At 40.6% G+C, this 23,780-nt stretch overlaps 1 protein-coding gene across 1 annotated transcript in view; it reads right to left on the reverse strand.

Moving 5' to 3' along the window:
• The window catches only part of hs3st1l1 (heparan sulfate (glucosamine) 3-O-sulfotransferase 1-like1), a 36,343-nt gene extending 24,624 nt beyond the window's left edge, over positions 1-11,719 (reverse strand). The window contains exon 1 of the mRNA XM_061040716.1: positions 11,308-11,719. The gene's annotated coding sequence lies outside the window, so the exon portion shown is untranslated. The remainder of the gene's footprint in view (positions 1-11,307) is intronic.
• Between the last annotated feature and the right edge of the window lie 12,061 nt (positions 11,720-23,780).

Consider the following 23,780-nt stretch of genomic DNA (forward strand, 5'->3'; position numbering starts at 1 on the left):
ATCCGTACTGTGCTGCAGACCTGTGGAGCGGATCGCAGCCCACACTTGTAATCCCATTGCAGTTTATTATGGGGATATGATGTAAAGAGGACGGTGTGTGATGAAAACTCATTCTGAGGTGAGGACAGAAAATCAGCCATCTTTACTGGGTTGAGCTGCAGCCCGGAGTTATCACCGATAACTGGGACAATACTTATCACTCTCACAGACAGAAAAGATCTGAAGAAATGTGAAGATTAGTTTCAGAAACTAATCTATCTAATACAGAAACTACCCTCAAAAATATGAAGATTCTCAAACCATGATGTGGAAGTGTACTGAACGATGATCACTGCAACTTGTGTTCTAGAGACTGTAAATATGAGTGGGCGGAGCCTGAGTGATGTCACCTATCTGTTCCTGCAAGGGGCTCTCGAGGCGCATTAGCAGCAGCCGCCATGTTGGAAATGCTGTCTCAGCCTAACTTTCAGTCAACCTAACGACAGACTGAGAGCTGGAGCTGAGGCGGGTTTTAAGTATCTTGACAAACTGTTACTTCACACACACCTGTCAATCAGGCAGCTATGCGCCTTATTGTGAATTACGCTTATCCTTCATAAAATCAAAATGGATGCATCATAAAAAAACAAATCCCCCCCCCCATACAATGTGTGTCAGGGGACAATAACTAATCTGACCAATAGCGTTTTCTTTTTTTTTACCAGACTGTAAACATGTTAATTTATATTGTAAAACGGCTCTTTTGAATAAGGGTGTGTTTGTGACTTCCTGTGTTCCTGCAGCCAGCCTCAAGTGGACACTGGACAAACTGCAGGATTTTGCTCTCCCGCATTGGCTTAATGCTCCAACACTGGTGTTTGCCGCTTGGTTTGTCTACAAACCCCTGCAGCAGAAGGGTTTTCAATAACACAATAGGCACACATAAATTGAACATGTTTTGCATATATAAAATATTTACCTGATGGAGCTAAAATGATGGCTGGCAAGTGGGTTTATTTACAGTGATACATTTATTCTGCAGCACAGAATTGAACAAAATGCACTGCAAATAAATGATGCTCTTTAACTTATGAATATTAGAAACAACAGAGAGAGAAAAACAAGCCCTTCAATGCCAATCTTTGAAAACAGATTAAGCCGCTGTGGGTTCTTTCATGTCCCTTTGTTGAATCACAGTTTTAGAGATACAGTGGCTTCTTTTTGGCTCACTTGTGTCCATGATTTTTTTTTTTTTTTTTTTTTTAAACAGCACATTTGAAAATGTCCTCATTATCCTCTTAAACCCAAATTAGCACTGCTCATAATTATAAACTGGTCAAACAATAACCACTTAATGATAAACGGCTGAACAGCTGCTACACACAGTGAAGATCAGTCGAAACAACAAATGATTTAATTACGAGATTAGACCAAAAAACAAATATGATATCAAGTGAAATGGAGAGAAATACAACAAAGACAAAAAATGGGGGCAGAGGCGATCATATTTCAAATCATGGTTTCATTAGTGGAACAGTGCTAATTGTGTTTACACAAGTGAAGATTTAAAAAACAAAACTACAGTCTCAAACACTGAACGCTGCAGACTGATAAAAGAAAATCTGAACAAAAAAATAAAAAAAATCACACACTAAATATCCGAGACTTTGGAAATTAGACAAACTGAAAAATGCTAATTTCTAAAAACACCACAGCAGCAGAATACTGATGTGCTAAATAACTGTACGAAATGTTTGAGTAGTACAACATTGTATATTGAATAAAACGATTATTATATTTAATGTACTGCTTTCTAATCTTAAAGCATCCACTTAGATTAAAAAAACATTTTGTAGGACTAACATCTGTAAAAATTGGTATATCCATCGACTGTACATATTAATAGACAAAGCCTGAGTGACGTCAGCCATCTGTTCCTGCAGGGGGCTTTAAGCTTCCTGACAAACCGTTACATCGCGTCAACCTGTTAATCATCTCAGCTACGTGCATAACTATGGATAACACCTATCGTTTATAAAATCAAAATGGAGCCATTTATAAAACAAACAAAAAAAATCACCCCCCCATACTTTGTGTGTCAGTGATGACAATAACTAATCAGACCTATTTGTTTTTTTGCACCAGGCTGTAAACATGTTAATTTATGATGTAAAAACTGTTTTTTTGCCTGTTTCTGTTTGTGACTTCCTGTGTTCCTGCAGTGAGCCTCAGGTGGACACTCGATGAACTGCAGGATTTTGCACTTCTGCAATGGCTTCATTTTTCCTCCAAGACCGGAGGTTGCCGCTTGGTAATCCAGTGCTGCACCATCATTGTCTTATTTAAATATCAGCATTGTAACTGTAAGGAACACTTCATGATGTGCACTGGCTCCATGTTGGCTTAATCCCTCAACAACAACAGAAAACACTGGAGAGCTGCAACTCAGTGACATAAATCCATAGATTGTATAAAATTTGTGGAGCTGAGGAGGGTCTCAAGACAAAATTCCCTGTCTGTCTTTCAGATCAGCCATGCCCCTAAATATGCATAACTCTTGTTTGTTGAACCAGCAGTGAACATGTTCATTTCTGCTGTAAAAAATTGGTATTCAAATAAGAGTGACAATAGGGCTTTGAGTGGACACTCATGGAACTGCAGTTTTTTATACTTCATTTTTAACCCTTAAGGTTGCTGCTTGTATAAATCCCACTCGAGCGTGTATCCTTACTAACACTGTTTTTCAGCACCTTTATTTGCTTTCTTTTACATGCATCTCTCCCATTATATTTTAACAGCTGTCTCTCTAAGCAAATGCATGCTTAATGATGCAACTATGAAAATTTACAGCAGTTACCAAATGAATGTCACATTATGCAAAACCTTATATTTCCACCTGTGCGCCACATTTTTCAACAAGTGAGCATGTGTTTTAAAATTCAATTTCAAAGTATGTATGTAGTTTTGTCTATGGGTAGAACACTGGAATATTAAATTTACTTATTAATAAATTTTTATCATTATTTATTATTTAAAGTTATTTATTTCACTACACTTGGATTTACACTTTTTGTAGAATAATAATTAGAGGAGTTTTAGACGACCGATTTTGTTTAAATTCTAAAGAATGATTGGATACCCCTGTAGTGCTCCAGAGGACCAATGATGTCACAAACATTGATCTGGTTGTGAGGCTACTGATCACATAATCACTGCATTTCAAAATGTCCATGCTGTTAAAAGTGCTGCCGTAGTTTGACTATTTTTAAGCCCAGATTTTTTAACATACATACTACCCTATGTATAATCTCTGTGTCTGAGGCCAAGAGGCACGAAAAATAAATTGTAGGCAGAGGAAAAAACATATTTCAAAGTTCAATTTCAAACTTTCCGACAAGAGTGTTCTCCTTTCAGTTGCGGAAAAGAAAAGTGTTTTTCTGGGCTTTTCTCTCTTCTGCAAACCAAGATGAACAGTCTCATTCAGCACCACGGACAGCTCCCTGCTCAGCCTGAAGAGGAGGCTGCTGGACCCTCCGTCAGTAAGCATGACGGAGGCACCATTAACACCAGATGGCTTTCTCTGCAGACTGATGTGTACCTATACCAGAATCTAGTCTCAGTTTAATATTATTGCAGTATTGTTTTTACATGTAAAAGACCTGTTAGACCTCTTGGTTAAAGATATAAACTTCTGTTGAGAGGAGAACGAGGACTAAAGATGTGGTTCTGAAGGACACTGAGACTTATTTTATTCTAACTTGGAAATCAAAGCACAGACCGTCTCCGCGCTGACTTTGTAAGATGTCTGACCTTCCTTCAGTAAACCTAAAATCAATGTCTCTAAAGATCACATTTTTATATTTAGACAAACGTTTTAAGAACGAATGTCAAATGTTGCTTCTGGTGACGAATAGGAACGCGATCCAAGAGGGCCGACCATTGTGTGACATTTTCTTCTCACGAGTATTCATCTGCTCCTTTTAAATGACTACCAGTGATGTGCAAAGAGAAGAGAAGAGCAGACTAAAGAGTGAAAAAGTAGAGGTGAATAATGTTGCCCTACCAGTGGTTTCCTTTCTAAAGACTTACAAAACACTTGATCTTTTTTTAATGAGGATCCAGCAGGTAATGTGACTCCTTTCAATATGCAATAAGTTCATAAATCCTTCTTAAAATGATGTCCCTGCACATCCCTGATAATCTTAATATCTCCACGTTAATGGAAAAAGGTCTTCTTCCCAGGAAATCATTTCATTAAAATGCTCCTTAAATATTCTGCTCTCGGGCGAGCAGACAGATGAGCAGCATATTCCAGGAACAGAAACAAGTGATAATTTTATACATCACTGTCTGTTCCTTATCCTTCTGCAGCACCAACAGAAGTGCACACACACCCACACAAAGTAAACGGATACATATGGCGGAGGCATCTGAATCAAAACAAATCTCACTTCACTCGACAGGGTCGCGATCGCTCCGAAAAGGCAGATACCATCCGTCTGACAAATCTGACAAGACATGGGTGTAAGAGAGAGGAGAAAAAAAAAATCAGGATGTATGACACAGAGAGCGATGTGGCTGGCATGTGCCTACTCGTCTGAGGCAGCGGAGAACAAAGGTAATGAATAAATAACTCAGCTAGTCATCAAGAGGAATGATAAATCTACTTCATAACACTTGGCCATGATGGCGGCGTCAGGCTTTCTTGAACCTCTTGATGAAAAAGTGGCCCCATGAAATCAACGCAGTAGCAGGTGTCAGCGCCCTCCGCTGTCTCCTCCCTCACCCCGCTCCTCACCAGCTACCTCCCCCGGCCTGTTATTTCAGAGTGGCAGCAAATGAAGCAGGAAAAAGCCTGTTGTCTCATTCTGTCATCAGATCCTGTGTGCCTTTAATGAGGCTTTCCCAAAGGCTGAGTTCAGACTCGGAGGCTTTTGATGACAAACATGCAGCTCCACAACAGCTTCAATGATGCTCTTAAAAGCCACTGACAACCCAAATCCACTATAGCCTCCTTAGCATGTCATATATAGGGTTCTATATATACACCATAATCAGCATCGAAAAAGAATAAGGAACCCGATCCCATCATAATTAATATTTAGTTTGGGTATAGACGATTGAATAAATGTCAACTCACATCGCAACTCATGTATGAGAGAATTGTTTACAATGCACACCTGAAGCTCACGATTTACGTGCTCACACTGTACGATTCGCTGGATGAGTGTTCACACAATTCCTTTGAATACTCCCACATACGGAAGTTGAAATCGGATCTGTGTGCATATCAGTTGTCTCATGTGCATGGCTCAAAATTAAACACAATCAAAGAACTCTCCCGACTCTCTCACAGGCACATTCAGCGCCGCCAACAGTACACAAGCTAAACGATGACAAATATTCCCTGTTAGCTGGAGGTCCATTTCTATTTCCTGCCAACGTTTCTCTTGTTCATATCTTTTGTGACAGGAGGGGGAAGACACATTGCCAAGGTGTTTTCAAATGCTGACATTTTGTGCAGGCGCGATCAGGAAAAGAAGCCCTAAAGCCTAGGAAGAAGCTTGCAGCTCTGCCCTCACTGTGGAAGTGTATACATTTGTATAACCATCATTTCGAACATCGCTAGAAATTACTCCGGCCAGGAGCAGTTGATCGGGCTGTGATTGACCCTCGTGTCCTCATGTACACTACACCTGGTATGCAATAAAACTGAAATTCGGCCAGATTTCAAAATCAGTTGTGTCACTCAAAAATCAGGGCTCAATCAATACTTAATTCAAACGGTGCATGTCCGGCCTTAGGTGTGTTAAAACTTTAGAGATTTGTGGTTTGAATGGGGTGTGGCTGTGCTCGGAAATGTCTCACATCTTTCATTTTTGCAGACCCAATGTAGAAAAATCACAGGCAGCTGCTCATCTTTGTATGGCCTGAGTTAATGATGTCCATGTTCCAAATATTTATGACAGGTATTGATGGGTTAAATTGTCGTCTGTGGTTACATATATTTAGCTGCGAGTTAAGTGTAGGTCAGTGATGGTCTGCTTTCCCTTGCCAGTGTTGAATGCTGCGTTTGCATTGAGAGCACATCGGGGCACCTGATGTACTGTTGCATTCAATGACCAATTGTAATCACTAATTTTAGATGGCGGGGCTACTGACTGAGACAAACACATGCTCTTTACGGCTGCACAACCCTGACTGTCAAATGTGCCATTATGATGTGTCATGGCAGATGTCGGTCAAAATGTGAGTGACCACGCCTCCACAGTAGAAATGGTCTAAAGGCACTTTCATAACCAGATGTTTTTTGGATGCTTAATGAAGTGTTCACCTCTGATTTCATGCACACACTTTTCACTGTTTCAAGGCAAATTGCCCGAAGCTCCCTCACTTTGCCGTTGTTGGTGCACATGGCGAATAACAAGCCCTGAGACACAGCACATGGACCACGGTGGCTTTTAGCACAGTGCATCGCTGCTTGCTGCACACTCATGAATTATGGAATTCGGCACAAATATGCAAATCTGGGCACTAGCCTAGTTCTGCCCCGGTACTGTAAGTTACAGTGACTTATCTATTATGTATGAAGCAAGGAATGGAGTGAAGAGGTCCTGGCAGGCGGCTTCACAGCCCTCTCTCTGTTGCTCACTTTCACATCATGAAAGAGAATGAATAGCAGGGGAGGTAACTGCAAAAGGCCGGCTCCTTCTACCGCTCCCCGTCTCCAAACACTTGGGAGAATTAGAGCTTGCTTCCATGCTCAATTGCCAAGCTACTTAAAATAACAATGGCTCGCACCGGATTTAGAGGACTGGAAGATGCGTAGGGGAATAAGCATGAAGTTGTTGTTAATCCTCTAATTTTTCCCCGCAGGCCTGATATGAAATGTTAGTCTGATCAACAATCAGTCCACAGGGGAGCCAGCCAATTCTACACACTCACATTCAAATTAGCCTCTGAATGACATTACCATCATAATGCTGCGTGAGTGATTGTGATTCGGTGACCTCATCGTTTTGGAGTAAATATCCCAAAAGAAGGAGCCAGCAGGAGTGAGAATCATCTCAGTCAGACAGCTCAGTTTAAAACGGAACACGTGTTCTGTTCAGCATAATGAACGAGTCCCGCGGCTCCGAGACAAACGGAGCCATCATTACCTCGCATCAAAGTCAATCATCGGGCTGATGACAGCTGACTGCTTCTATTTAACAGGGTGTCCAGGAGATTACGTTACCTGGTCCTCCTGAACCCAGTCACTATGGTAACAAGTGGAAGCTGTTCCTTCACACCGTCCCACGGTCAGTGGCCTGTTCGTTTCTAACAAAGGAATCTTTAATGACATTCTTCATTCTCCTCACTTTTGTGTCAGGAAATGCAAGCTGTCATGATTCTGCAGATTTTTCTTGCAAAGTTGAAGTAAAAAATAAATGTCTGTTAAAGCTGCACAACACAGAAAATAATCTGGATGTATTTTAAGTAATATGATGGTCATGTTCATGTGCAGAAATAGTGGCATCACAATCTTTGTATGTGTGGTGAAACTAAAAGTCACAAGGGTGCCACTTTTTATAAAGTGAGTACCAAATAAAATCTCACCTCACATATCGAGAACAAGACACCTGCCAACTAAAAATGTTTAGTTAGCCCTGATCGATGAGCAACATGTAGGTATGTCATACAACAAAATGTATTTAGACAAACAAAAGGCAAAAAGTCAAAAAAGAAAGCTTACTCTGTTTAGCTTCCAAAAATCCACAAATGTTCACTGAGAAATCCACACTGAGCTAACGCCAACCGGATGAATGTTTGACATTTGATACTGACACCGAAGGGATGGAACACAGAGACTAAATACACACTGCAGTAATCAGACACAGGTGAGACTACTGACACAGGTGAAGACAATCAGGGCGGGACACACAATCCAAAAGGCGAGAGAAACACACAAAAGGCAAGAAGCAAATATAGAGAAGCACTGTGGGCCAGAACTACAAAATAAAACAGGAAACACTACAGACTAAAATTGGAAATATTACAATAAAAAAACACAAGGGATGTTGAAAACACTGGAAACTAAACCTGGGAACTATTATAATAAGAGCAGACACACAGGGAGTGAGAAACACATGAATACTGACCTAAACAGACAATTGAAATACAGTACTAAATCCTGACTAGTTCCTTTAAGAAGAGTGTAAAGACACATTTCACATTTTTGCTAAATATTAGATGTAAAACTATTAACTTTTTTTGGGAGAATAATGATGGTTTGGGTTTCTTTGAGACCCTGGTTTAGCTCAGTCAGACTCCTCACTAACAGAGGCTCCAGTCCTCGATGCAGCCGCTGCAGGGTCGACTCATGGCTTTGGCCCTCTGCTGCATGTCATCCCGACTCTCTCCTCCCAACATTTCCTGACCTCTCTTTAACTGTCCTATCAATAAAGACAACATCTCACCTAAAAATGTTTCAAATAAGCACTTATTTAATCAACATTTGAACTTTCACATCTATAATGTGTTACTAAGAAAGAAGTCGACGTCTACTTTTTAACATCAGAATCAAACCGTGGCTTCCCTAATGACCGTCCTGTGTTTGTTTGTTTGTGTACAACACCGCTGACAGCAGATTGATGCTCTCTCTTATAACGTCACGCTGCTTCAACGACATCTCAAAAATAGTATGAAGAAGACTATCCAGAACTGACCCCAAAGAGGTTGTTACAGCGTCACTGTGAAGCTTTGGGCCTCTTAGTCGGGAGTGAAAAATAGTGTGCTAATATTGTAGTAAAATGTTTTATATTTTGATAACACGTGTTGTAAAACAATACAATCCCATTTATTTGAATGATCTTTAGTAAAAACACAAATTAACATCTTTAAAAACATGTCAGTCATATTTGTTAACTAATAGTTGCAGCAAGAGAACCAGAAAAATTGCACAAATACACACTGCCAATGTTTCGATACCGAAATAATGCCAGGTTAGGAATTAGACAAAATAGGAATTTGCCCACAAATGGGTGACTATAGGACTTTTATTTTTGTTGCTATGGTTACATTAGGCATCAGTATCATCAGATTTTTATGAGTATCATCTGGAAGCTTAGAATCCAGGTATCATGACAACCATTGCTCGTATAATGACAAGAACAATGCTAACTAGCATTAGCTTTTGTTCTGTTGTGAATCCATTTTAGAGATCCTAACTGTCAACATGTGGCCACGAGGAGTCTTATAACCACTTCACTGTGTGCATTACTGCAGGACTAGTATCATGACAACCTCCAGAGTCAAGCACAGCAGGACGACAAGACAACTGAGCAAAAACAAAGGAGACAATATAAATTATGATTTCTGAGGAAAAAAAATGCATTTTTAATTCCAGTTTGACTTGAATGCACAAACGAAGGCCTTGAGATTGCATCGAGCATAACGAGCAAAACTCTGCCTCTTTCATAAAAGCTCTTTTATCTCCTGAGGGAGAACCAAACCAACACACCAAGCCCCGTGAAAAAAAGAGAAACTCTGGAATTAATTTGCATTTTTAACAAATATCCCTGTGTGCCTCTGCTAATAGTTTTCCTTTAATTCAACAAACATAACCTCATCATTTATTAATCCCCTTCTCTTGTTATTTTCTGCTTCTTTTGATTAGAAAAACTTGAGGAAAAGAAAATGTTTTGTTGTTCGTCTCTTTCACCCCCCCTCCCCTCTTTGTTCGGATGGAGCCGACTTCATCAAACTAAACATCACAACAGGAAATTGTTCATGAAACACCGTTTTTCTTTTATGAACTTATGACTTATGAACACCGACTGTCAGGAAAATCCCCATCATGTTCACCGTCTTCAACCTCTCTTCACCTTTGCTCAGACCTTTGTTTCACGGCCAAACGAAAGCAAACAAGTATTTGTCCCGGTTTAATGAGGGGTAAAAAGGAGCCCCATTCATGTTGATTAGTCGGGTATGAAAATAACGAGGGCGACCCCCTCTTTCATGTTGACCTTTTGCCTTTTGTTTGTCCATCTGTGTCTCACTTTTCCTCCAATTTCATTATTCTCTATAGCAAAAGCCTTTCAGTCCTGACTTTTGATGTATTCATTGTTTAACATTTATCGTTTAACTTTTAACTCATTTCCGACTTTTATTAAAATGTATAATTGGGGTGCCGGATGGCCTAGCGGTTATGCTGTGTGCCTCATGTACAGACGCTATAGTTGTGGTTGCAGCGGCCGTGGGTTCATATTCAACCTCAGCCCTTTGCTGCATGTCTTCTGACACTCTCTCCTCCCAATATTGTGCTTCTCTCTTCAGCTCTCCCAGTTAAAGCAAAAATTGACCAAAAAAATAACTTTAAAATGTGCATTATGGAGCTTTTTGGTTTCAAAATGAACGGAAAGACATTCAAAATAGGGATTTACTTCTGTAAATTCAGAGAGCACCCTAAACCTGAACAGCATCTCTCGGGCTAATGAGCACCTGTACAGTCACTGTGAGAAGAGTAACTAGCTGCAGCTGGGAGAAAAAAAAAACAGAGCTGGTCATTTGAATCTTACTGAAGAGCTTGTCCCAGTCAAACACGGCTTACACCTTTGAGACATCCTGCAGCTAAAGAGACCAGCTCACGTAAGCCAACACCCACATGCACATAATTAAAGGTGAATTGCACAGCCTGTGGCAATTTGCATCCTGTGACGTTAATCCCTTGCTGCTGGAATTTCAGTAGGTAGGTCTGATAGCAGATACAAGAGAGGTGATGCCTCTACATCACGGCTACAGCTCGACTACAACAGGAAAGAGGTAGAATGTGTCTGCCCTTTGACACCAGCTGGATTCACTCTGAGACATTTCAGTCCTCAGCAGTTAAAACTTCTATGAATGAATTTTAATTTTCTAATACCTGATACCCAAAACTTAAAATGCATTAAAGCATTAAAGTGAAGTTTGAAAAGGCACAGCCCAAAGGATCTACTGAGGATTGTACTTGTGGGAGCTTATAAAGCAAATGTATTAGATGTAGCATTTTAATTAGTTTGATCAATACTCTATTAGAGAGGATTTAAACGTGAACTGCTGGGAAAAGACACTCCTCTCTTTTCACATGAATGAATGTAGGAACATGTCAGATGCAGCTTGCTGCAATGCAATCATGAATGTATTATTGATGAATAAATTATCAATTAATCGCCCGTGATTTCACAAGCATAAAACATCCTTTTGTCGGACGCATGAAAAAGCATGTGAGTGAGCCACAGGAGCTGCAGACAGGAGAGATGTATCTCACACAGACAAAGTGGAGGAAATCCACGGAGAGACTCTGCTTACCTCGTGCCGGGGGGTTGACGAGGATCTTCGCGCGCCTCTTGGGTCTCGGGTTGATCTCAGGAGCGGAGGATGCTGATGGTGAAGATGATGATGATGGTGCTGAACCACGGAGCGCACTTCTGCGCACTGCTGGTCATCACAGAAGAAAAGCGTCCGTCTCTGCTCTCGGCCACTCTCATTACTGACTCGTTTGAAAGCAGACACCAGGGGGGAGGAACGGAGTCCGGGTTTATTCAAAGTAGATAACTCGACTCTGTCTCCGGCTCACGCAGACGAGCCTGTGTGCAGAAACGCGAGTAGAGTTGTGTCCGAGTCGCTGCTGCGTGTAGAGACTGGATGGAGGGAGCGGGGAGGAGCCGTCTGTCGTCAGATGATCAGGGCAAGGTGCTCTCTTCTCCTCTTCTCTCCTCTCCTCATCAATGATGCTCTCCCCTCACAGCCTGAGCAGAGCTGCAGCTCACACTAACACAAGAATCCCGATCTGAGCATCTGGTACCCGCGGTGAAACCTCTTCAAGTATCGCCACTTTCACTTGCATGCATGTGTGTCTGTGACCGTGCAGAAAATACCTGTGGCCAGGTGATCGCTTTTAATTGATCTTAACGCAAGAATGACCATGTCAGTCATTTCTACTGTCGTAATTCACTGTCGTAATTTATTTATTGACTACATTATAAAACATAATTAGCTGTAGTAGCCTTTATGTGTTCATGTTATTACATTGTCAATTTATAAATGAGACAAAACTATGGAAGCCCTTATAGGTCATACATCCATACATTTGACCTTCCTCTTTTTTCTCGTGATAACGATAATATTTTCTCTCTTTTTTTCTTGAGATCTTGATTTATTTTTTTATTTTTGATCTTGATCTTGAGATAACCAGCGCTTGTTTTCTCATCATATGGAATAAAATTCAGTCGCTTTCTCAAAATAGAATAACTCTACAGCACACGAAAACCTGCATTGTTATGCTGAGATAACGAGATGAATCAATCGAGAAAACAATTAACCCCAGGATCACAGGAAAACTGAGTAAAGGAAAATGGATGTGTCCACACAGGGCTTCAGTTAGAAACACAGAATAGTCTTCAGTATGAATGACCATAACAGTCATTCTGACTGTATCAAAAAAATAGTGTGAATTCATTCCTTCTTCACTTTAAGATGCATCAGCAGCAATTTTCATACCTAGTTGTTTTTTTTAACACAATTACAAATAAAAAATGTAACTCTGGTTTAAGGACTTACTTTCCTCTGAGACGGCTGAATGTCCAGCCAGCCCATACGGGTAGTTTAAGAGTATGTAGATTATTTAAACATTAATACATAATCTACCTGTTATTGTACTTAGGCACTCATATAATTAAGTATAATATCTGCCCCTCATGTTTTATTTGCCTGTATATAAGGACCTTGGAGAAATCAGACATAGATCTGCAACACACTGCAGATACACTTTTAATCCTGGACACACTGTAATACCAACTGGAGAAGCTGTCCAAGGTCATCACATCATCACGGTCACCAGACTGTATCACTTCATCATAAGTGGGTGCAAAATAGAACAGCAAACTCTGGTAACAGGAGGAAACTATTTCAGCCCGAGCTAACCAGCCTGGTTACATGTGTACAAAATTACAGATTTTTAAAGTGTTTTTTTTTATATGCTTGTATGCAAATGATAATGTATAATTGAAAATTCATTGTATTTACCTTCCATGGAATGTAAAACTTTAAAACACCTTTTACAATAAATACAATACATCACAGAGTAGACAAGGTAACAACTGTTAGCCCTTCATTCACTGGGGACATTTAAAACCCAGTACTCCTTAACCATTGCTTTTCGGTCACAACAGAAGCAATGGTTCTGATTGGCAAAAGAGCCCAGTCCACTAAGTCGATGTCAGAGAAAGGGATCTACTGACCAGATGTGTGCCTGTGTTTTTACTCACTGTGGAGATGAGTCACATGAGTTGGATACATCTAGAAGTGAAAATGTATCACAAAGACTTCTTCTTATAGAGAATCTAACTTTGCTTCTGCATGACAGGGTCAGCAAAGAGATAAGAAATGAAAGTCTACACAAAATAAATCAACTTCAGTGTAGCTTTAAAGAATGAAAAAGGTGACCAAGAAAAGTTCATTTCTCTTGGCTCATTTATCACCTCCTAACACCTGGCCAATCACAGTGGGAGTGATAACCATCCACCTTTCTGTTTTAGCACATGGTACAGAAACAAGACAAAGGATTTTCTTTCCCTGCTTTTTCATGAGTCTTAGAACCGTTTACATCAAAACATCAAGATGACCATGTGGCGCCTAAACTTACGCAAACTCTCAGGACTTAAAAAATGACGGTAAAATGATCTGATACAGTGAAATGAGCTGAAAAGTTGATGTTCATGTCTGTGTCTTCGCTCTCCAAACAAATCTAGAAATGAAAAGATATTAAACAAATCACTCACCAGCTTTGTGATATCCTAAAGAAATCAAACAAGCTTAATTTACTGACTTTGTGTCTTCTCTGCTGCATGCTTCTTGTTTCACATTATTCTGAATCTGATCGTCTCCCCCCTCTTAAAGGCTGGTTAGTGGCTATGCTTGCAGGACTTTAGCATCTACTAGAGGGTTGGGTGATAAATACATTTTATTCAAAAATAAAAAGATTTACTCATTTTGAGTTATTAGGATATGGAGGTGCACAATATGAGCTCTGAGTTCTCGTTAAAATGCTAACATGCTTGCATGCCTGAGTGCTAATGCAAGCTAAGATATTTTTACCCAACAGCTCTTCAGTCATCTTAAAGTAGTGTGGGTTTTTTTTTGCAGCTTCTGACCTAATGCAAACCACTAGTAGTTTTAAAGTTTGTCTAAAGTCTGTGGCATCTAAAAGCAGCAGCACAACTTATTTATTTCCTCTCAAACACAGGCACGCATTTAGAATGAAGTGGCACACTGAGTTGCAAAAAGTGCCTAACCCCCCCCTGCTAAAGCTGCTAACTGGAACACAAAAAAGCTATCAAAGTCACAAATCAGAGGGGGGTTGGACAAATCAGAGATATGTTTTCTTCAAATGCTAAGCCCATCCTCCAGGGCTGGTTTGGAAAACAAATAAGCATCAAAAAGCATAAAAGCTAAAGCTTAAGTAGACCTTTCCACCTCTGTTAACATCTGAATGAGTTGGTCTAAAAAACAGTTTTATCACCCCACAGGTGGGACATTGTGTCCGCAAGAGACAAATCTCATTTACAACGAAAGGGTCGGATATGCCTGGGAGCGACAAATGAATCCAAAATCCCCATTCATAATGGAAGTGAGAGTGTGTCTAACATCCCTGTCCACTGCAACAACTTATTCTTTGAGGAGACTCACTCAGCGTCCTGTGTGTGTATGAAATGAGAGCCAAAGAGAGGGCAAGTGAAGGTCACATTTATATTTCAGCAGCCCAGTTCCCATTTAGAGAAAGAATTCTGACAAAGATCATATTTGATTGCTTAAAAATGTATGGTGTTTGTTCTGAAAAGATGGGAGCTGCATGGAGAGCCTAATGCTAAGAAATTGGGGCATCGGGCGAGTTGCAGCCTAGTCAGCACTCGAGAAGCTGACATGGGAATCCAAGAAGTCAGTTTTAGCTTTAATTGAGCACAAAAGAGCCCTTTCAACAGTTTGGGAAGTGGAAACTCAAATTCTGTCCTTCTTAATAAAATATAGTGCTGCGCTAGATAAAAAAAAAAAAAATGTTGGGAAATGGGAAAATCTGAGACCCCCAAGGGTTTCTGACCCTGCTTTGAGGAAAACTGGAGTATAAGAGATGGAATAGTTGCAGGCTGTACTTTGCAGATGTATTTGATAATTCATCAGGCGCCTGTTCCCCGAGCAGCAGAGATAACCTACAGCCCACAGCGAGCAGGACACCTTGAGTCACGAGGTCTCCAGCTCAAAATGAACTTTTCATGCTGACTCGATGATACTCGGAGAGATATGGGTGATATTTCAAAACCACATCCTCCAGACTGTGAACTGTCAGACATTAAATCTACACTGCTGGCTGCAATTTATTAAAAGGGGATTTAATAACTTTCATATTCATTTCACGGGTATTTTACCCTGTTTGTTCTGTTTTTTGTTACACTGAATCATTTGCAGATGGATTGTTTGTGACACCGACCCTCACATGCATTTGATCACTTGCCAGTAGCTCTAATATAAATGTCCTTTGCTATAATTTGAGTCTGCTGTGTTTGTCGTTGCTGAGTGTTTTCGGTAATCTGCAGCCAGAGAGCTGCACCCGCTCTGCTCACACTTGTCCCGTCCTGGCCTGGAAAAGATTCCGCTGATGAAATTTTCATTGAGCAGATGAAGCTGAGCGCAGTTTCATAACTCCCCAGCGAGTTGCGTCAGCTTGTACCGATATCATTCTATCAAGACCCACTAAGAGCGGATTTGATGTCTTGATAGCTGAGGGGGAACTTTTCTGTTTGAGGATGCTTCTTCCCAAGGTGCACTTGGGCTTTGGAAATCATGCAGCTTGATTGAGATGTTGTTTAGGATCAATGTGGCGCTCTTCCATCAGAGCATTTCATTTTTCCCTTAACTGTCACTACGACAAAACTTTCTGCCCGAGTTCACTAAAGGACGACCAACTTCAAAGAAAAGCCCAACAGGGACTCAGCTGCTCTTTTTTAACCCCAAAAAAAGCATTTTTTTAAAGCAACCTTATGGAGGAATTGGATTTTGTGCACTTGGGCGCCCACTGGAGGTAACTGGGTGCAACTTCTATGTCACTACTCACATAGTGTACGCATTGACATAGCCAGCTTGTGGCCAGACATGCAGCCTACTGTTTCACCAAGCTATCACCAACATGTAAAATCCTATTTAGTCTAGTCTGGCTTCTAGCCCAGTCACTCTCTCTTTTCAACTTAACTTCCTCTGTCACTGTCCTCTTCCATTTCAGTCTCAGAATCAAACAACACTGAGACGGGCTAACTGGCTTGTTTTTAGATTAAGGCCGGTGTTGGAACTAGTGCCCTAAAGCCATACACACTTCTCTCTGCCATAGTTACATAGTGCTGAAAACCAGCGACCGGGCATGCTGTGCTAGCTGGAGGGATGCCATTCTCTCTGTTGAAAGTTATTGTGCTATAAGATCACTCTAATGTTTAATTTCTCTATGGCCCCACTTGCACTACAATGATTTATACCAATGCGGGCTTTAGGATCTTTGGTTCTCCGAGGTGTTAATGCCTGGTTTAACTGCACAGTGACCCCGTTTACCTTGCACAGTCATTTAAATATATTTTGAGTGCAGTTTTAATCCATGCCGAGTCTGAATCTGTTTGCACTCAAAGCCTTTTAAATGCACATGTTTTTAAAAAGAGGGCTGTGCTTGTCCGTTTGTCTGTTAGAATAAAGTGCTGTGTAAGAAACTAAGAAAAAGAAACATGCACCTTTGAAATGACTCTATTGTGACTTCATGAGAGGCTCTGACTCCTGCCTTGGTTTTTACTATGAGTTTCTGTGAGAGGAAAAGCCGAACACTCCAGGTCATTCATTTTGTGATTGCTCTCTGCTTCTCACCGAGTATGAAGGGAACAACTCTGAGAAGGGAAACCACTATCGCTTGTGAGGTTACTCAATCACCATGGTGACAGAAGTGCCCCCATCGAGTCCTTGCAAGGTAACAAAATACTTTATTTTCCTGGAGGACTCCATCAAGAGTTTTAACATCCCACTCGACTGCCTATTGATCCACCACTAATTATTTAAAATGCAGAGGGCAGTGATTACGTAAAAATGTAAAATCATGCAGGATAAACTACAGCAAGCGGGGCTACCAGAAGCCTATAGTGGTGTAGTGCAGGGTATACACAGGTATACACAGGTATACCACTTATTTTCAGTCTCCACTTCTAAATCCCCTCTGATTTACACCAATGACTGATTGACAATTTTCAGTGGGAGGCTGCATTTAGTTTTTCTAGGTTGGTGTTGAAGTCACAACCCTCCCTGTCTCTGATTGGATAGTACATACTGACAATGCAAGAGTATTCTTATATGTCACAGTTTATAACTGATGCCGTTTATCGTCGGGGACACTTAAAACTATATATGAGGGGGAAATAAAGACTATACCCAATTCTGCAATCACCACTGCACATGCCCCATGTACGGAAGCTGTAGTCCTCCAAGCGAGCAGCTCAGGACCTGTGGCTCCTTTCCCCCATGTCATTCCCCACTCTTTCTCTCTCCCTGATTTCTGACTCTATCCAATGTCCTGTCTCTCAAATTAAGGCACAAAAAGCCCAAAAATAAATCTTGAGCAAGTGCAAGCGGCAATCTCTGGTGTTGAAAACTAAAGCCAAGCCACAAGTGCACACAACTGTAGTTTCTTGAGTGTCCACTTGAGGCTGGGTCCAAAAGCATACCCTTATTAAAATCTCAATTTTGACAGAGGAAATGTACATGTTTACAGCCTGGTCCTTTCTATTTTAGCCTGAATAGCTCATGTCTCTCAGAACACACTGGGGGTTGTCATTCATTTTTGCATTATTAGGGGCGTGGCTCATATGACTTCGCCAGGAGGCTTAAGGTGCGCCTCAGCTCCACATCTTTACCTGTTACTGGGTTTACCAAAAGTTAGCTTGAGAAGCATGCAATAAGGCCATCGCCATCGTTGGGCTTCAAATTTTCACCTCAGAAACCACTTGGTGACTTTACTGAGAATACAGCTATATTTTACACAGTCTATGTATTTTGAGCCTTAGTACAATTTTAAAAGAGAGAGAAAAGGGCCCTTCTGAGTATTTAAAGGAGAAATGAGCCATAAAGCAAACCAGACCAAGCTGGAAAGTTTGGAGCATTTAGACAGGGGGGCTCCATGGGGACTTTTTTGGAGAGAACCTCAAGTGCAATTTTTGGCCCTTCTGCATTGCCTATTGTCGCTTACATATTGCCAGTTAGGGCAAGATGGGGAGAACCATGTGAACCAGGAAGCTAGCGGGGAGGAACAGTGCTTTGTGTGTGTGTGTGCAGATCTGCATGTGCCTCTCATGCTTCCAAATAATGTACAATGTATAAACACACACTGGACACCAATATTACACCTTTGTGGATGCAATGTGTAATGGATCTAGTTTAGCAAGAAAGATTATAAGCATAAATCCTATAATGTCTGAATGTTATTCAGAACTATGGAAAATCTCCTGAGTTGTGTGTGTTCATTGTGTTGTTGTTTTTGTTTATCTTGTGATGTATCCTCAGCTGCAGAACAGAGAAACAGAAATGTCTGGTTTGAAACGATCCGCTTGATCTGTGACAGAACGTATTGCCAAGCTGTCATTTCCTCTCTGCGTCCACCGCTGAGCCTGAATCCAAGGATCAGGTGAGCTAATGTGGAGCAGGTGATGTGGGAAAGTTATAATTGTGCTTTTTGTTCACACATTCACAGCTGACAATGGACCACCTGCCGCCGTGTGAAGCGTGCACAGATTATATAGCGCCTGTACTTGCCATGTGGTTTTCTTCCCACAATTTCTGCTACACATTACATTAATGCAGAGATACAGAGATACTTTACAGAAGGATCATTACAGATTCAAAACATAAGCTTCATTCACTGCAGCATAAATAAAGCCCTTATCAAGCTTTGCTCATGATTTGAATATATTTATACATCGCTCAGTCAAGAGCGGATTTTGACAAGTGAAATCAGAGATTTTCTGTGTGGGAGGGCATCATTTCTCTGTAAGTTAAAATGTGGTTAAATGTGTTAAATGTGGCTGCTTGAGCTCATTATCAAGCTCTTGGCCTATGAGAGCAATCTGCGGGTTCAAAGCTCGCTCAGATGAGTGTGAACTCACAATGATTGAAATCGGATGACCACACATCTCTAAGATTAACTCATTCTCACTCGCCTACGAGGCTTCTCCGCACGAACACAGCGTGTGTTGGGCGGCTGTATTTTTAGACGTGTTATTTGGAAGAGGATGAGATGCATGGATTCCAACTTTCTTTCCAACAGATAGATAAAAAATCTTGCCTAGAACAATGTATCATGAACATGGTAAATTCAGATGATTGTAAATCTGGGGCCATGTTAGAAGTATTTGTCAGGATGTAATGACTAATAAGTACAACTACTACAGTATATAATTCTTCCTTTATTGCTTCAGACCTTCAGAACTGGAAGTTGCTGGTCTTTCACTGCCTAAAACTGTACATTTGGTGGTGCCTCATAAAGCCTAGCAGTAATGGTGCATGCCTCATGTATGGAGGCTACCTTTCTTGGAACAGGCAGCCAGGCATGTAGTCCAAGCTTTGGCATTTTGTCGCATGTCATTTCCAAGCCGAATCCTCTGATGTTAACAAATGAAGCCATTGGAGAAGTGCAAAAACTGCAGTTCCTTGAGTGTCCACTTGAGGCTGGCTCCAAAAGCCCAGAAGTCACATACACCCCCATTGGTCACATGCCTCTTTGGGTACACACTGTGCAGCAGAAATAGACGTGTTTAAAGTCTGGTACTAACTATTTTGGCCTCAAATATGCATTCATTGCTACACACTAAACAGGGATTGAATTATTTTTCATATCTTATCCATTTTGATTCTGAGCAGTGAAGTTTTGCAATAGGGACGTGGCTTGAGTACAAGCAGGTTGTAGCTGTTTGTCATGAGGTTTAGGCCCTACCTAGCTCTTTGCCTGTTACTACTGTAGGTTTACTGAAAGTTAGGTGACAGCATTTCCAATATGGTGACGGTCATTCAACATTGCACCCCACAAAACACAGGATGACGTCATTGAGGCTACGTTCATGTTGTATACAGTCTTTGGTCATTTCTCTGTCATCCCTTTTTCATACTCTATCCACAGTCCTCTCAATAAAGGCAAAGCTTGAAGAATGAGTAAATAGAAGCTCAAGTGTGACACAACTTCATCACCCTCATCCAGCCTCACCTCATCAACAATAACGAGGAAGGCAGGAGTAAGAAGTAGGCCCTCAGTGAGCTGATCTGACAGACTGACATCAAACATCTCCCTGCTGATTTATTAGCGTCCTAAAAAGTAGGTCAATCAAAGCAGTGGAGGGAGGAGAGTTTAAACAACACATTTTAGTGTTGAAACTTTAATATCAAAATGCATACAATCATATTTTGGGTGTACTTTGGTCACAGTTATTAGTGTGACAAAATTTAAATATGTGAAAATGCAAAACATGTAATTTTCAAGTGACACAAAAATGAGTTTTACATTTCTGGGCCATCTTTAAATAAATATTAAAGCTCACTTCCGCTTATCTGCTTCAACTTTCACCAGACTTGAGTTTCTAATTATCTAATTGCCAATTAAAGGAAGAAGTGAAACATTTTACACATAAATCTATCAGAAATCAAGTATATCCTGTGTAAATGTGTCTCTGAGTCATGACTGTCTACAATGAGTTAGAAGCTCAAGTCATGCTGGCTGTGTTGTTGTCAGAGCCGTGTTAACATCATGTTCACATGAATAGAATAGAATAGAATAGAATAGAATTACTTTATTGATCCCGAACTGGGAAATTGTGGCGTTACAGCAGCAGGTTATCTAAACACACAATATGAGTAAAAAACACAATGTTAGCAAATCTAAACACAATATAATATTAACTACAAAGTAAATAAGTACTAAAAGATATCAAAAATAAGAATGTGAATATATACAACCAGGATTTAACTTAGCATTACTAGTCTTAAATAGAACGGTAATGTAAGTCTTAAATGAACGGGACGGCCTGTTTAAGTCAAGGACTTGAGAGAAGAAGAATAACATACTCACTGATTATTTGGATGACATTTAAGTGTATATCAAAGTTTGTCATTGTCTATTTATGTGCAATATGAAGCTACGAGCTAACCAAAGTGTGCTAATATTAGCATGCTAACATAACAATGCAGGCCACATGCAAGTACAGCTCGAGCCAAGGACACTTTTGTCTGCTGCTGGCGCTTAATGATGCTTAATTATGGTGCGTTCTAATGGATAACTCCTTTGAGTGAGATAGAGTGGAGGGGGGTTTGGAGGAGTGCAGGTGGAGGAGAGTGGCGGCTTCAGAATAGCGGAGGTGTTGCCAAACAGCAGTTTGTTTTGGTTTCATGCTGGTGCTCAAGGGCGACATCTACTGGATCAAAAAGTTGCACATTCTTCCTTTAATTCATAGAGAGAGCTTCAAAAACTCCTACCCTACACAGTCTGAAATTTAAAAAAAAATCACCACACCATTATTGTGGCTAAGCACTCAGCAATCAACCTGATCTGTTTCAATACATGGTGACATTTAAAGGGCTATCATCGCAATCAGGAAAAAACTAAATCCTCTTTTAGGTGTAGCAAATTAATAATAAATCAATCCATCATGACATATGGGATATGTTTACTGGAGAAGACAGGCACCGTGCATCACATCTGATCTTTTTAAAAGAGAAGATCATTAAAGAGAGCTAATGCTGTACATCGTCGCGGTGTGATAACCGTGACAGTTGTGCAGATTCCTTTTGATTTGAAGCTGGTTTGAAGTAGGAGTCTGTCAGAGGCCCGTGTAACCCTGTGGCATTAACAATGATGATGATGATGATGATGATGTCGGCTTCTGCATAGGAGAGACAACACAGATGAACACTGCAGGCACACAGGTGAATGTATGAGTAAGGACGACTTTACAATGCAATGAATGGCAGACTGTACATGTATTTATATGTGTGGGTCCTTTATTTACATAGTCTTTGGGCATTTAAGGCATAGCATCTAAATATTTAATGGCACATAAAGGCTTTTTTTTTCTCCAGATATGCTGTGTTTGCATATTTATATGCTCTTAAGGCTCAGCAAACAACTGTGTTGATGGCTCACTGTGGATTCAATAAAGTTGTGATTATGGGGAAGCATGGGGGTTTTTGCAAAATGGACTCCTTTAACATTTATCACTCATTTCACAGGGCCTATAATTCACTCACCAGCCCATAATTTAAAAACACAATACACAGCACATAATGTAAATGCACACATACAGAGCGGAGGTCTTTGATGGATTTGTGCATGCAGTAATTGAATTATTCCAGCTGCTGGGAGGAAACAGTTTCTAGGGAAAAGCAAACCTAAAAGCGAGTGTGTTGAAGTTCAGCTGCAGAATGCCCCAGGTAAATGATGATGATTTCAGTCAGTTTGTTATCATGGGGGGGGGGGGGGGGGGGGCTGGATGATTTACGGAAAAAACTTTGATCACGATCCTAATCATGACCGTGGAGGAATCACTAACGTGCTACCTTTGTCCTGCGGTTAGCCCGGCCCTCCTCATCCCTGGAAATGAAAGCAGCAGAAAAAGAGGAAGAGTAGTACTTTAAGGGGAAAAAAGGGTCCTTTTGTCTACGTCTTTGCTGTTTCCCTGACAGATCTTTGAAGTTATTTGTATCCTGAGGCGAAGAAAAGTACAGAGTGTGATAGCTTTTTATACGCTGTAAGATTTAGTTTTTGTTTTGATTCTTTCTTCGACTCTTTTTTTTTTATTTTTATGCAGCGCTGCATGTTTTTCGACACGCTGATGGTAGCTGAGCCTGAGGGAGTTGTCTGCGAACAGAGTGCACTTCTTAGGTTCTCTGGGTTCTAGCTGTGAAGATCAAGACAAAAATATATGCACAGAGAGACACTGAAAAGGAAATGACACTCAAGACACAAGTGCACAGAGAAGTAAAGAGACAAAGTTTACAGCTAATGTAGCAACTATGTGAGGTTGCACAGCCCTGTATTGAGTCAAATGCATTTAATGTTCTTCCTGTGGTCTCGTCCACTAGGAAACTTCTGTTTTCCTCTGTCTTGTATTAAGCCCTATTCACACGGGTTTAGTATTACCTGGGGACCTCTGATATTTTGTAAAAAATAATGCAGAAGTCGTCTGTGTTTTAAATCCTGTCATGTTTGTAATTCATGAAATAAAAATCCCAGGTAAATTACCGACCAAGCACAGAGGCCTCTGATGATAGTAATCCAAAATGAATCGGCATCTTTTTCAATTGGGGTTGTACTTTTTTTTAAGGTCTCTGCAGCTTTTTCTGTCGAGAATAATTGTTGGACATTGTAAACAAAGGTTTGGACTGTTTGGTTGCAAATCCAGCTGGCTCCTCTCTCAATACACAATACAGAGACCCACCGACTCATCGCAGTTAATCGCATAAATTACTGCATGCACAAATCCATCGCAGGGCAAACTAAAATCCATCAGAAGAGCCAAATGTCAGAGAGTGATTAGATGGATGTCGTGGTACTTTTTCTACATTTTATCAGGTTCAACTCTAATGCCTTTATAGTTCTAACAGTAACGGTATGTTCATTCAGACATTGCAGCCTGCAAAAGACGAGGTGCGCTCCATTGCCTTTTTGTATAGAGTTTCAAAAGAAGAGCATATTTTATTTATGCCAGGCAACCACTGAATCACCT

This window comes from Labrus mixtus, chromosome 6 (genome assembly GCF_963584025.1).
Source record: "Labrus mixtus chromosome 6, fLabMix1.1, whole genome shotgun sequence".
NCBI classification, from domain to species: Eukaryota; Metazoa; Chordata; class Actinopteri; order Labriformes; family Labridae; genus Labrus; species Labrus mixtus.